This window comes from Gossypium hirsutum, chromosome D03, assembly GCF_007990345.1.
Source record: "Gossypium hirsutum isolate 1008001.06 chromosome D03, Gossypium_hirsutum_v2.1, whole genome shotgun sequence".
Taxonomy (NCBI): domain Eukaryota; kingdom Viridiplantae; phylum Streptophyta; class Magnoliopsida; order Malvales; family Malvaceae; genus Gossypium; species Gossypium hirsutum.
Window position 1 is genome coordinate 30,034,059 of NC_053439.1, and position 16,766 is coordinate 30,050,824.

At 34.3% G+C, this 16,766-nt stretch overlaps 1 non-coding gene and 1 pseudogene across 1 annotated transcript; both read right to left on the reverse strand.

The window, feature by feature from the left end:
• Positions 1-676: 676 nt before the first annotated feature.
• LOC121215790 (small nucleolar RNA R71) lies at positions 677-783 on the reverse strand. The gene has a single exon (XR_005911763.1). It is a non-coding gene; the product is annotated as a small nucleolar RNA R71 (small nucleolar RNA).
• A 3,354-nt stretch (positions 784-4,137) lies between these two features.
• On the reverse strand, positions 4,138-10,465 carry LOC107896605 (uncharacterized; annotated as a pseudogene).
• Positions 10,466-16,766: the final 6,301 nt, after the last annotated feature.

The window sequence follows — 16,766 nt, forward strand, 5'->3', positions numbered from 1 at the left end:
TTCTAAATTCATTAATTTTTATATTTAGTTTTAAAGTTAAAATTTTCGTAGAAAATTTAATTTAAATAATATTTTTTTATTTATCTTTAAAACGTAATATAATATTTATCATAGAAATAAATATTATTTAAAAAAATATTTTTTTAAAGATATGTTTTTAACGGTGTTTGTGGGAAAAGTGCCACAAAAAGTCACGGCCTATAGCGGCGTTTGTGGGAAAAGCGCTGCTAAAAGTCATGATCTTTAGCGACGTTTGTGGGAAAAGCGCCGCTAAAAGTCATAATCTTTAGTGGCGTTTGTGGGAAAAGCGCCGCTAAAGGTCTTGTTCTATAGCGGCGTTTGTGTGAAAAGCGCCGCTAAAGGTCTTGTTCTATAGCGGCGTTTATTTCTAAAAACGCCGCAAAAGTTAGCGGCGGTGTCAATAGCGGCATTTTTTAAAGGCCAAAAAAAATGCCGCTAAAAGCCTGTTTTGGTGTAGTGGTTACAATTGTGTACATTTGCACATTTCCATCATTCCATTGTTCTTGAAGATGCCCTGGGACTGAAGTTATTTCCTTACTCATTGCGAGATCGTGCTACAACATGGTTAAATGTATTGTCGTCAGGTATGGTGGCATCGTGGAATGAATTGTGTCAGAGGTTTCTACTAAGATATAATCCTACTAACATGAATGCCAAGTTGAGGAATGACATTACATCATTTAGAAAATCAGAGGATGAAACATTATATGAAGCATGTGAGTGATTCAAGGAGCTACTGAGAAAATGCCCGATGTATGGTTTCAAGTATTGGACATAAATGGAAATGTTTTACAATGGATTGAATGCTCATACAAGAATGGCTGTCAACGCATATGCTAATGGGACTTTACTTGATAAATCATACAACGAGGCTTATGAAATTTTGTAAATGATAGCAAATAACGACTATCAATACCCCACTACATGAGTTAGAACTGGTAGAAGAGTTGCAGGAGCAATGGAGCTTGATGCAATTACATCTTTAACAACTCAAGTATCATCTTTAACAAATATGATTAAAACACTAAAAAGGTCATCTGCAATGCATGAAATGAAAGCAGCAGAGTTAACATGTGTTTACTGTGGAGAAGATCATGGTTTTGATGAATGCCCATCGAATCCAGCCATAGTTTACTACATAGGGAATTTTAATCATAGCAAAAACAACCCATACTCCAACACATAAAATTTTAGGTGGAAACAACACCGAATTTCAGTTAGAGTAATCAAGGGGTGGGAAATTTCAGTAATCCCATTTGATAGAATGCTGCGAGTGTACCACCTGGGTACAATCAATCTTTGCCAAGGAAAAATGCGTAGCTAAATTTAGCTTCAAGTTTTTCATCTATGGAAGCTTTATAGAAATAGTATATAGCCAATAATGATGCTATCATTCAGAGCCATGCTGTATCTTTAAGAGCTTTGGAAAATCAAGTAGGGCAAATTGCCACTGCATTGAATTCTAGACAGCAAGGAACATTACTGAGGGACGTTAAGAGTTTTCGATCTGAAGGGAAAAAACAGTGCAAAGTCATTACACTTAGAAGTGGTACTTAGCTACCAGGAGTTGTAAATGACACCATTATTGAATAAATAATTTTAACTTTTGAAAATGAAGAGAATTCAGAATCAGTAGGGGAGCAAGCTACAAAGGAAAAGAGCAACCACAAAAATGCTGAAGCAGATGCAACTTGTATTACTGATAAAAATACCACGGCAACACAATTTAGACAAATGGAAGGAATGTGTGACACCCCAAACCCAACTGGGACGGACTGACTCGAATTTGAAGCGTTACATTAGCACCTAAGTGATTCTCCGGCTAACGACCACCCAAGACACACCCCGACTCTATAACACCTCAATCTTATCTTATTATTAGCTATTTATTAATGCGGAAGCGAATGATGAGTCAATTTTAAACATTTCCTAGGTAATTTAACCTAAAGGCATTCTCGTTATTTTACCACCTATGGTAAAACTAACCCGATTTTAGATCTAAATGTTTACCAACCTTCTTTTAATGAAAATTATACAAGCCTAAAAATTTCATTTTCCGCTATGCAAGAACACCGTTTTCGAACTAGATTTTTTCCAACAAGGATGTCATTTACCCATTCCTTGGGCTATGAATTTCATTATTATAAATGATACTAAATACTACAAAAGTTATATACCCAGCGCACCAACTTTCAATTTTTTATCTATTTGAACTCAGCTTTTCACTTACACCAAAGTATATGAGTCACACATACATAGTCCATCATCCACTCAAGATTAATGTATGTCGCACTATAAACATCACAAGTGAATAAATCTATAAATGGAGCCAGGATCTATTCTACTTAGGTCTTGTTTGATGTACTACCATTCCAGTCAATCACATCTATATCGTTATCTTTTGAGAGTCATTTACTCTGATGCCCAAGACAAATCATCTCCCCAATTGGACTTGATAGTTGAAATATTAGTCTTTCAATTGGTTTGCTCATTTCCATTTAGACTAAGGACATGTTTAGATTCATCTACTAATACAAGTTGTCTTTCAGTATCATGATCGATCATGTAAAATTGCTTAGTATTAGTTAAATGTTAAATAACCAATGAACCAATATTTGCTTTCATTTTATTTTGCACTCAAAAATCATTGAGGATAATGTACAAAGGGTATTAATGTAATTTATGGATAATTTTATTAAACCAATCTACTCCAAAAAATACAAGTATATAAAGAAATATATTACACTTAGAGCACTAGATCTAACACTTCCAACCTTATCAACCCTCCTCAACCTAATTCAGAAGATTGCCTATCAATTTGGAAACTTAAACTTCCACTAAAACTCTCTCTTTACTTGAGAAGTTGTTGGTCTCTTTCTCCTTATTAGGTCTTTTCTCCAGTCAAGAGGAATAAACATCAGTATTGGCTGCCCTTTCTGTAATTCCTACGTTGAAACCATTAAACACCTCCTTAGGGATTGTTCCTCATCTCCCATCTTTGGAGTCTCCTTCTTACTCTTCCATTGGTTATGGGACTTTCACTTTTTTTCTTTTCTTTTTTTTTTTGAAATGGCTTAAGAAGAACTTAACTTCCAAATCAACTTTACCTTGCCATCATATCTCTTAGCCAACCATGTTTGCTTTCTTTCTCTAAGGCATTTGGGTTGCTAGAAATGCAATATTTGATAAGTGGTTGTGATATTCAGTCCAAAGCTCCTTCCCATGGATCTAAGTTGCATGGCTATCCCTCTTCTTTTCAAGTTAAGTGGAACCCCCCTAGTTGGTTTAAAGTCAATTGTGTTGGATCCTTTCTCGGTAATCCAAAGGCGGCTAGCTTGGAGCCATTATATGTGATCATAATGGCAATTGCGTTGTTGGTTGCTATTGTTACCTTAGCCATACCACTAATATTATGGTCGAGCTCTAGGCTTCTTGTGACGAACATTTACTCACCCAAAGGATGAACATTACCCATATTTTGTTGAGTTTGATGCCATGGCTATTATTGATTTTATGAAACACACAACAAATGAAAATGTTTTACTTAGATCTCTCATTCATTACTAGAGACTTTGTTGACGAAATTCCTAAATAGTCATCTCCAGCACATCTTACGAGGGTAATCGTTGCGCTGACACTTTAGCTAGAATTGGAAGTAATATCAATCCTATAATATTTTGTCTAATTTTGAAATCTAACTTATATGTTTATTTTGATATCTCAAACTTTATGCGTTTTCTTTTACACCCCTTTATGGTGCACTCATTTTATAATAATAAGGCTATTAATTTATGTCCAGAACAAATTCAAGAGGAAATCTAATTTGTCACATTAAAGCAAGAATTTGAGACACCATTGATTCATATTTTACATTTTTCCTATATATTTATATATATATTTGGTACATTACATTTTCCTATATTTTTCAACTCATGCTTTTTGCTACAGCTAAACTAAACTAACCCTCATCTTACCATTTACCAAAAAAAATTTTGATTAACTGAAGCTATCTCATGAGAAAGTTCAATCTCCAATTTGAAATAAATTGAAATTCCTGTGAAAAAAGTGAGCAAAGAATATGGTTTTAGTAAGGAAAAAAGCTAGCAAAGAATATGGTTTTAGTAAACGCCCATGAAATATACCCCAAAAGAAAAGAATGACTGAAGTACATATATGGCTGTAAAATACATCTTTAAAAACACATATAACCATTTATCTTACTCGACAACAATCAACATTTTCCAGCTACTCCATCCTATTCCCAGGACTCGATTCTCTGGATGTAGCTGCAAGATCCTGAAATGCAACTCAACAAAATAATTGAATTCTTTACCGACGTGTCAAACGTATTAGCCGGAGGATCACAAAATGAATTTGTACTGTAAGAGAAAGTTAGCTTTCCTCGCCATCCAAAGTATAAACAGGAATTTGCCACAATTTAGTGTTCTTCGGGTCATCGGTTAGGCTGAGATCTGCATCATCTTCCTTGAAAGTCTTAATGAATGTTTTGGCTCCCATCAAGATAAGCCTCTCAATCATGAATAACTGGTAATTGTTATCAATCAAAGGATCCAAAATATGACTATAATTTGATGAATAAGCCAATTTGTACCTGAAAGCAACCAAGAATATCAGGGTCTGTCACATGTTATTAATTTCTCAATTGCTGTGATTTTTACTATTGTTTACACAGTACAAGTTAATTAAGTCTTTACACTTGGCACAGACATATGCAATTAGCTTTCATATACCGCCTTTCAAGCACAGAATTCAAACTGTTATTTTCTTTCCACCACTATCACCATTTATCAAATCCACAACCACTCACAAATAAAGCACTTGAGAAGCTCCTCTACAAAATTTTCATGCAACGGCAGGTAATCCATGTCAGATATCAATCAACCCAAAATACCAGCACTGATTTCATTTACTCAAGCTGATTTCACCACACATTTTGTTGGTTACAGGCCAAAAAGCACCAAAACTAAACAGACGTTGCAGAAAATTGAACTACTACTATCCCCCCCCCCTTCCCAAAAAATCAAAGAAAAGAAAAAAGAAAATCAATTTACCTAAAAAATACCTTGTACTAGAGCACTCAGAATGCCCTTGGTAAAGTAGAAAAGTGAAAGGATAGAAAAAGAAGAGTGGAAAAGTAAGATTTTGAGTGTGCTTAGTAGGAAATAAAAGCGATAAAGAAAATAACATGGATTATTATTTTCTACTCTAATCAAATGCATAAAAACAAATCATTCTAAATTGGAATGATAAAAGGAGAGAAAATCAGAAAGATGTAAGCATGTATTTTTTTAGATTTTCATTTTTTTTCTTTTATTTTTTTATTCTACTAAGCAATCTTTCCAACCAAACAAACTAATGGAAAGAAATATATATATTTTGTCTTTCTACTTTTCTCCAATTTTCCATCTCTTCGATTTTCTTTCCACCCTGCCCCCAAAGCTACTTTTGTAATCTTATTGAGTGAAGCTAACAATGTAAATCCCTAATGATATCCTCAAGGTGTTAATGGCTATAGAAATAAATAATTGAATGTTGCTTGCAAAAATGGGAAATAACAAAAGGTGCAATTGTAACCATAAATAAATAAGAGGCGTTAAGGACTAATATCAGAATAAACTTTTTCCACAATACAAGACAAGGCCTATCATCCTCCCAGCAAGGTACATTGTGATTCATACAATGATACCAAAAGATAAAATAAAAGGAAACCATATGGAATGCATAACGAACCATCTTTTAGCACAAACTAGGAAAATTTAAAGACCAAACTTGGCACAATAGATATTCTCTTCATAGGTGAATTGGAAATAAGAAAGTAAAATTGAATCTACATTAAGATGGAGTATATCCTAAGGGGTTCTAACGCTTGAACACATCAGAAGACTTGAATGATTTTACCTGACAGAAAGCGGAGAAAAAAATCCAGGTGTCCTCTCATTTGAAGCAATAAAAAGAGTTCGTCCAGATGGTACCCACTTCTGAATTCAGTGAAGGATAAATTCTGCACGGGTGTCCCTATCCAAATGAGGATGTAGGCTCCTTTTAACCCCATACCTATCCTTCCTTGTTTTTATTTTATCACCTCGGCGAACATGGATAGCATCATAGTCACCAAGGACTCTTTTAATCTGTGGACAGGAAACCAATAATTAGAGGAACACGGTCTTTGAATTGAACAAGTATTTCCAAAAAGAACGGAATATACTAAAACAGTTTTGCAGAAATTACTTGTAAAGAACAATTTATATCTTAGAATGGAGATGTTATCAAATTTGTTGCTCAATTTGCTAATGCTAGCTCATCAAATAATACATTGCAATAATAATATGAGTTACAAATCAAATATCATCTCTACATCATCCAAACCATTACTCTATAGAGAGGACACTTCATTCCTAACCTATGAAGAACGGACACGCCAGAAATCCCCTTGTACTGGTGCCAACACGTTGTCCGACAATGGAGATGTCAGATTTGTTGTTCAATTTGCTAATGCTAGCTCATCAAACAATTCATTGCAATAATAATATGAGTTACAAATCAAATATCATCTCTACATCATCCAAACCATTAAACTATAGAGTGGACATTTCATTCCTAGCCAATGAAGCACGGACAAGCTGGAAATCCCCTCGTACAGGTGTCGACATGGTGTTCGACATGCCGGAACATGCACCGGACACATCAGGATACGTCAAAAAAGAAAAAATCAGATACGGTCAAAACACACATGGATACAGGATTTTGGTGGCTGAAAGTCGATGAAAACATCAAAATAGTGATAGAAAATACCTGTTTGAAACCCAGATTTACACTATATCATTAAGATCTTCTCAAATCTAATCTGGTGCATGTGATTAGGAGGTAGAAAGAAATAAAACAAGGGTATTTTTCAATATTCTGACACCATTGACGGTAGCCGGAATGACAGTGGTGACGCTGGTTCTGGGTTGAGGAAGAAAAAGAGATGGACAGAAAAGGAAATAAAGGTAAAGGAGAGAAATGAAGAGACTATTTTTTAAGATTCTGACAAATAATAATGAGTTGGTTAAATTCTGCTATTAGTCCCTATACTTTGCAAAAGCTGTGAATTTAATCCCTGTATTTTAATTTGGTCATTTTTAATCCCTATACTTTTCAAATTTTAAAATTTCAGTCCTCACTCTTAATTCATTAAATTTTATTATTTCTAAAATCTGATGCGCCAAACATTATCATAATGCCTTGTCACTAGTAATTGAATCTAACCAAACAAATTTAACAGCTACTGTTTGGATTAGAGCTAAAATTTCAAATTTCAAAATGTACAGGGACTAAAATTGATCAAATTAAAGTACAAGGACTAAATTCACAACTTTTGCAAAATATAGGTACTCATAGCAGAATTTAACCTAATGAGTTATAGTTGTACATCATTAAATATTAATGAATTGGTATGTATTCCAAAAAATATATATTACTTAGATTTATTTTTTAATATATTTGGAGGTAGGATATAAATAAATTATGTCATAGTAAAATATTTTCAATATTTTAAAATTTAATTATATTAATAAAAATATCAATATATTTATTGAATATTAATATATACAAATATTTTTTATTCCCGTGTCCTTATTTTTTCAAAATTGCTGAATTGCCGTGTCCATATTGTTTTGTACCCATATTGCGTGTCAGTGTCCGTGCTTCATAGTTCCTAACCAAGAGCTCAATCGTGAACCTTCAAGGATCAGGAATTATCACTTCATCCATCAAAATTATCACAACAAAATGGATAACCTCACCACTCCCTCAAATTCTATGCCAAACCTAAATGGATCAAAGGGTTCCTTCTTAATTATGAAGCATCAAAAATTCAAAATTCCCTAGGTATTATTGCTGTATCCATATTAGATATAGTACGAAACATATCCATTAAATTTCAATATTCCTAAAATTAAGTGTCATTCTAGAATGGGGCAGACCAGCCCAATTCATCTAATATGTTAGAGAACATATAAACACATACTTCTCTAAATATTTTTGTTCCATTTCCCTCAATTTCCTCAATTAGCTGACAAGGTCTGGAAGAAAACTTAAGGCAGATTTGAGAGAGAAATCAAAATGAAATTCTAAATTGACCTTATTATGAAGTCAGATGACTACTAAAGATGGTAACTTAATTAGCACTTAACCTTCACACTATCTGTCTTGGTATTCATGCATTTGATTAACAATTTCGTTTGCGATTTTGTTTTACCCGTTAAAAGGAAAAGGTATATTCCAGCAGCCGGTAAATGCTAAGCAGGAAAGAGATTTGACTGGTTAATCAAATTATAGTTGAATGCCATCTAGAGAATTTTGAAGATAACATGGAAAGAAGGATTAAGTAACAAAAACCTGGTCAGCTGCAATTCTTAACTTTTCTGCTGCCATTGAAGGAAGAAATGAGTACGGCAATATAATAGCACTGTGGTTCTTTCGATCCTTGCACTCTGCAAACCTGAGTAATTATGACAGATTAGTGCCACAGGGAACTTATAAGGATAGACTACTAGAAGTTTGTTTTAAATACTGAGGACTACATAGAAGAAAATTTTACTTAATCTACAGCCCTTTCTGACTGCCCTCCGGGGCACTATGGTAGTTTAGGTCAACCATTGGAGCATAAGGAAAAGAGAATTAGCTGATCAATCACTTAATATTGAATCGTATGCCATTAAGTACCATGACAAAGGGCTTGCAGTTCGGTTAATGAGTAAGAGATTTGAGTAATGACTATCCTCTTTGAGGTCCACTCGTGTAAGTCCTTCCACATGGGCAACCCCCCTATCTCCCAACTTCATACTTGTCGATAGTATTAGATGCCATGCATCTGAATTGTCTAAGATTACAGGCACAGTTTCAGATATCAGGTCAATATCATATAAAGAATCCATGGTACAAGAGGATGCAGCCCACCTGCCAAATGAGAAAAGCAAGTTCAGATTGTCTAGCTCACTTCTTGAGCTTACATGAATAAGGAAAATTGATACTTTACCTTCACATTAAAATTCAAATAAGTAAAACATTACTTGAAAGAATAAATACAAAAATAACATCTAAAACTGTTAACTGAAAAGACAAAACTTCATAAAATTAACCTTTCCTCTGCAGTTACGTTGTCAACCTTATGAAGGATTCCCTTGTTATTGTGATTTGGATTGATACACATTCTAGAAGGCATCACAAAAGTTCTGCAATAGGAAATGCAACACCAGATGAATCATAAGAAAGTTGCATCTTTTGCTTCATGTACTGCATTATACATATACATGTGTGTGTGTACGTGTGTGTGTGTGTGTGTGTGTGTGTGTGTGTGTGCGTGTGTGTACATATACATATATATATTCAGAATGCACCGTTAACAATGCAAACATAGCCTTGAGCCACATGTTTGTAAATTAAAATTGAGTCTTCATTTTTCTTTTTGGTGAAATAAGAACCGACTCTTGATTCCATTGCTTTGTATTACCATTGCCAGCAACATCTCAAAGCTGAAAAATCTTGGAGTGTTTTCTATTTGTTTGAACCGCAGTGTTAGTTAACCAAGCTCTATTATTAAGAACCGCTAATCCCAAGCTTCACAATTACATTTAGTAAGTCAAAAAGGATAGTTACATCGACGATTAAACGCCAATATTCATTTTGGCAACTAGATGGCATTGTTCCTATTCCTAATTCAATATCCAAAATACATGAAAACAAAAAATTTGACTCCGGTTTTTTTCCTTGTTCATTTTACAAAGGGTAAGAAGGAAAGATCTTATCCTAGTGAATAAATTAAGGCAGCGGATGAAACGAAAATAAAAACAAAGCAAAACAAAAAAAAAAAAGTAAAAGAAAGGCAACCGATTACCTGTTTAAAAAGATGGCTTCCTCAAGAGCACACCTGAGGCTAGACTCTTGATGACCCAAACCTTCACATGAATCACAGTGCTTTCCAGGGCAATCGATTCGGTCACCCCAGTACAAATACTTGTCATGGAGAGAGTGTTCCCTTGCTTTCTTTTTCAAATGGGTTTTGGCAGAGCTGAACCAAAATCGATTAGTGGAATTCAAGGAGGAAAACAGGAAAAGCAAAGCAATGGCAGTAATGCACCCCAAAATCATGACCGGAATTGGGGATCTTATTCTTGGTTTAAGCTTTAGGGCTTTGGGGGTTGCCATTGTTGAAGAGAAACAAGAAAAAGATGGGATTTTGAGATTACGAGTGTCTCAATCTCCAAGCTCAGTCTCACTGCCGTTAGCTTTACGACCTCCTTCTGGTTCAGATCTCAGTTTTACGAAGGCCTTGCCCTCTTACACGTTATTTCTATATTTTACCTGTAATATCGTAATTTATCATTTTAATAAAATTTTAATGACTTTTTTCATAATTGGGTTTGGATTTGGACGAGCAATTTACTTGCGTGCGCTTGGTTTATTTTTTTTTATTTATTTCATCCCTATTTTTACCGTCGTTCATTTAAATCTATCCTTAGAAAAAAAAATCAACAACTTAAATTGGACGTGCTTTCAAGGGATGAATGAATGGGAAGTAAAGGGTGGTATTTATGGTAAAGGAATGGCTAAGAAGTTCAATAAAAATAGCTTGAATATCCTTTAGGTTTCTCCTTTGCTTGTCCGGCCATGAATTGTGTCGAGGGAAGGTTGTTGGTTGCTTGATTCATGCTTGATTTCATGCATGAATCATGCAAGGAGGTAGACGGTTTCTTGAGTAAAAGTTGAGAGTTGATTTTTAATTGTTTTACAAGTGTAAATACCTTTGAATAAATCTTTCAAAAGTTGATTTTGAGCAACTCATATGCCGTTGCTGAATTGGGCTTCTTTCCCCCTCACTGGACGATTTTTGTGACCCAATTACTTGTTAGATTTGTTCTTCAATTAAATCAACTTTAACTGGATCAAAGCGACCTTCTCTTTACCCAATTTGCTTGCCTTTGTTGTTCGACAAAGATGTAATAAAGCTCATGTCCATGTATAATTAAAATAAGCTTCTCAAATTATTAACTCCATGGTTCATCTGCAACAATTAAATAAAGGAAATTATTATGTAACATGAAATAATTAAATTATGCACAAATTTAATACATAAAAGCATAAAATTGCATATTTTACTAAATCATGCCCTTATCTTAATGTGAACAAAATTCACCCAATTAACTGTCAAGTATTCAGGATTAACATAATTTTTAAGTAAAAATTTGTCATAAACAACCGTAAAAAATCTATATAATTTAGAGTTTCAGATAATGTTCGGTATGAGACGCATCACTGTACACCATATAATCTTTCCTAGACTCTGGTTGAATCAGAATAGGTACTTGACTCAACACAGACTTAAGCTTTTCAAAACTCTCTTGTTGCTCTACAGTCTACTTGAAAGGGGCACTTTTCCTCAACAGCTTGGTCATTGAAGCTGCAATTAAGGAAAATCCTTCCACAAACCTCCTATAATAGCATGCCAATCCTAGGAAACTTCGAATCTCACTGATGTTCTTAGGTTGTTTCTAGTCCAATATTGCCTCGATCTTCTTTTGGTTAATACGAATACCCTCAACCTATACCACGTGTCCCAGCAACATCACCTCATAGAGCCAGAACTCATAGTTACTCAATTTGGCATATAACAATTTCTCTCGAAGAATCTGTAAAACCACTCTTAGATGTCCATCATGTTCCTCTTCAGACTTGGAATAGATCAAGATGTCGTTGATGAAGACTGCAACAAACTGATCAAGTTAGGGCTAAAAATTCGATTCATTAGGTACATAAAGGCTGTTGAAGCATTCGTGAGACCAAAGGGCATCACAAGGAACTCGTAGTGACCATACTGAGTCCTGAAAGCAATCTTAGGAACATCCGTCTCTTTCACTTTCAACTTATAGTATCCAAACCTTAAATCAATCTTATAGAACACATTAGCCCCCATGAACTGATCGAATAAATCATCGATCCTCGATAAAGGGTATCGATTCTTTACGGTCAACTTGTTCAGTTGCTGATAATCAATGCATAACCTTATGGATCTATCCTTCTTCTTTACAAAGAGAACATGAGCTCTCCATGATGACACACTCAGTCTAATGAATCCACGATTCAGAAGTTCTTGTAATTGCGCCTTAAGTTCCACTAGCTCTTTAGATGCCATGTGATATGGGGCAATGGATACCGGAGTTGTTTTTCGCAACAAATCAATGCCAAAATTTCGGTAAGGAGAGAAGAAGAAATCAACAATGTGGTTTTATGGTGACTAGGGGTTGTGATAGCAAAACGGTGCAGCGGTAAAAGACTTTCAGCGGTGAAAAAGGCTAGTTGTGACAGTTGTTGTGGCGTTGGGATTGCTCCGGTGAAAAGTTTACGGTGGTAATAAGAAGGATTTGCGACAAGGAAGGAAAATTAAGGAGAACTTTCAAGATTTGAGGCTGATAGTGAAGAGAAAGAAAGTAGGTGGCTAGGGTTGAAGCTAATTGCTTGAATGGTGTGAAAAATATGATGGTAAAGAGGAGTTTATATAGTAATAGATTACGGTAAATTTGTAGCAAAAATTTAGCTGCAATGGGCTACTTGGGCAGCAAGGTATGGAGGGAAGAAAAAGTAGCGGCAAATTTAGGGTTTTGAGGGACCCTTTGAGCGACAATAGGTGGGTAATTTCCTCCTCTTCAGTATTTTGGGCCTTGAGCCCAAACTGTAATTATTTCATGTACTGAAGAATTAAACTAAACCAAAAAGTAAATGGATTCGTACTTAGGCCAATTTGGCCCTCTTATTTAACATAAACAATTAAAATTAAAATTTTCTTTTGGATTACTTAGAAATAAAAAAATTACGTCAAATTAAATTCCCAGTAAAGGTTGGAGGGGTCACAAATAGTCCCGCTTAAATTCCAATCTCCTTAGACAGAATTAATTTAATGTACTAATTCAAGAAAAATAATTTCTAAATATGTCATTTATTAAAAATAAAAATAAGAAAAATCAAGGGTCTGTTAAATTGAAAGATGTTTCAACTCGCTCAACTTCACCATCGCAATAGTGTTTGAGACATTGACCATTAACTTTAAATGTACCTCCCTTGTTGTCATGTAAGTCTAATACTCCATATGGATAAACTTTATGAATTGTGTAAGGTCCAGTCCATCAAGATTTGAGCTTATTATGAAATAACCTTAGCCTCGAATTAAACAAAAAAACTTTTTGACCTTTTCTGAATTCACGAGGTTGTATATGGTTGTCATGCCATCTCTTAGTATTTTCTTTATACATCTTGGCATTCTTGTACAAAAACAACCTCAACTCCTCAAGCTCATCAAGTTGTAACATTCTTCTCTCACCGGCTTGCTTTAGATCTAGTTTTAATTGTTTCAAGGCCCAATGAGTTCTATTTTCCAACTCAAGTGTCAAATGACATGCTTTTCTAAAGACTAACCAATAAGGATTCATTCCTAACACTATCTTATTTATATGCCCATAGTGTAACACCCCTTACCCGAGACCGTCGCTGAAGTCGAGCACGAGGCGTTACTTGACTTAACTTACTAGTTTGAGGCATAAAAATTTGCTTTTAAAATTAATTCACTATTTACAACAAAGCTGTCCAATCGCGTAGCAGTTACTAAATTAATTATAAATAGAGCTAAGAAACTCAAAACTTAGATCCGTAAATTTTCCCTGAAACTAGACTCATATATCTTCTTACCATAAATTTTTCAGAATTTTTTGTTTAGCCAATTAGTACAGTTTATTAGTTAAAGTATTCCCTGTTTCATTGTTCGACTGTCCTAACCTCTTGTCACTAAAATTCAATTTTCTCATTGTATGATTTTAATATGGTGTTCTCACTTGTTTATATAGAAAATAGACTCATTAAGAAATCTATAAATATAAATTAAAACTTATAGCTATTTTTTTACAATTTTTAATGATTTTCTAAAGTCAGAACAGGGGACTCCAAAAATAGTTCTGACCATATCTAACTAAAATCAACATATCTCAGAATATAAAATTCCTTTTTCTACACCATTATTTTTCTATGAAAATAGACTCAATAAGATTTAATTCTATATATCATTCACCCTCTAATTCATTTTATACTATCCTTGGTGATTTTTCAAAGTCACATTACAGTTGCTGTCTGAAATCTGTTTCATTTCAAATTTTTACTTTTTCACAATTTCTAGGTATAAACTATCACCTAGTCATTCAAAATACCAAACATATTCTTACTTAGTCATTTTAATAGCTAAACATTATCACATATTTACACATCATCCTTTAGCATTATCATAAGGACATACATTCAAAATGACTAAGTCCCTATACATGCCATAGTTCAACATTGATCATCATAAAATACCGAGTTGTTGTGGTTGATAGTGTGGACGCTCTCCGATGTCTTTAAGATCCTTGAAGTAGCTTTGCAATACTATAAAAGAAAGAAAAATAAAAGAAGTAATCATAAAGCTTAGTAAATTTACAAGTAAATGAATAACAACACTTAACACAAATAATTATATTCCAGTAACATGATCCTTAATTTCCTCTTTACTTAATCTCTTACTCGTTCTCTTGCTTGTTTACTTAGCTAACTCATGATTATAACTTACTCTTCTCTTGCTGAAATGTTGGTTCTCAATTGATAACATAATATGTTCTTAACTCTTATAACTCACTTGAATTTGCTATTTATGCTTTTACCTGAACTTTCATGGAACATAATTTGTTTACTAGCCCGTTGAGCCACATTGGAATAATAAGGATACTTAGGTCTCTTTTCTGATAATAACATGCCAAAGCCATGTCCCAGACATGGTCTTACATGGGATGTTTCTTGTACTGCCAATGCCATATCCTAGATATGGTCTTACATGGGAGTTCTCATATCGGTGGCCATGCCATGTCCCAGACATGGTCTTACGGGGGACCTCTCATCTCGGTGCCAACGCATGTCCCAGACATGGTCTTACATGGGACCTTTCATAATCTCAATGATGCCAATGCCATGTTCCAAACATGGTCTTACATGGGATCTCATCACCCAAATGTCATGACATTTGTATCCGATACATTCCAAAAGTTTCAACGGAACTTTTTAATACTAATTCTCTATCGTCTCATACTTGAGTCAACATCAAATAAATTCATGAAATAAATATATAATTGCTGGAAAATAATAGCATTAATAATAATTATTGAAACATTACATTTATTTACCGTAAACTTACCTCGGTACAAAATATAGCCAAATCCACCCACTTAGTCTTCAACCTTATTATTTCCTTTGTCTAACCTCAGATTTCGTTCTTTTTGATTATGAGCTTGAGAAAGTGAAGAAACCCTAGCTATGGCTTCTTTCAAATTTCAGCAGCAAGCAAAGATGATGAACACAAAATTTTCACATCTTTTCCCCTTTTTAATTCATTTATTTACTAAATGACTAAAATGCCCTTACTAAAAAAATCCTATTTCACTTATCTCATGTCCATTTTTTTCCATCACTAACTAATGGCCTAATTACCATATAAAGACATCCAATTTAAAATTTCATAAAAATTGGACACCTCTAACATGTAGAACTCAACTTTCACTTTTTACAATTTAGTCCTTTTGACTAAATTGAGTGCCCAAACGTCGAAATTTTTGAACGAAATTTTTACAAAATCATTTCGTGAAATTGTAGGCCATAAAAATATAGTAAAAATAAATTTTTTATCATTGGATTTGTGGTCCCGAAACCACTGTTCTGACTAGGCCCAAAATCGGGATGTTACACATAGAGCATCATCGAGCCTTCAGGTCGAATCTTTTCTATTAGTTGTACCACATTCTCAAGGATTCCTTTGATCTCACAGTTTACTCGTTCAACTTGCCAATTTGACTGTGGATGATAGGTAGTGTCAATTTTGTGTTTCACATCGTACTTGTCAGGCAACCACTTAAGCCATTTATTTACAACGTGAGATCCTTCATCGCTAATTATAGCTCTCAGAGTCCCAAACTGTGTAAGCACATGCTTATGTAGGAATCACATAACTACTTTAGCATCATTTGTGGTATACGCCTCGGCTTCAACCCACTTGGATACATAACCCACTGCCACTAGGATGTACCTATTACCATAAGAAGAAGGAAACGATCCTAAAAAATCAATGCCCCAAATATCAAATAATTTTACCACTAAGATGTTTGTCAAGGGTATCTCGTTCCTTCTTGATATGTTTTTAGTCCTTTGGCATCAATGGCAATTTTTCACATATGCGTATGCATCTTTAAACATCATAGGCCAACAAAATCTAGCTTGTAAGATCTTTACTACAGGACGGGAACCACAAAAATGTCCCCCAACTGGAGATGAATGAAGATGGTATAGGATCTCGTTAATCTCACTTCCAGCTATGCACTTCCTGATTATATTATCTAGACACTGTTAAATAAAAATGGATCTTCCCAGAAATAATACCTACTATCATGAATGAATTTCTTCTTTTATTGGTATGTCATTCTAGAAGGTATTATTCCACATGTTAAATAATTCACATAATTAGCAAACCAAGGAATTTTATGAATTCGACTTACCTTGAAGATATGCTTATTTGGAAAATTCTCACTGATAGGAACAAGTGAATGAGTTACCTCATTTTGTTCCAACCTAAGCAAATGATCAGCTACTTGATTTTCAACTCCCTTTTTTACTTGAATTTCAAG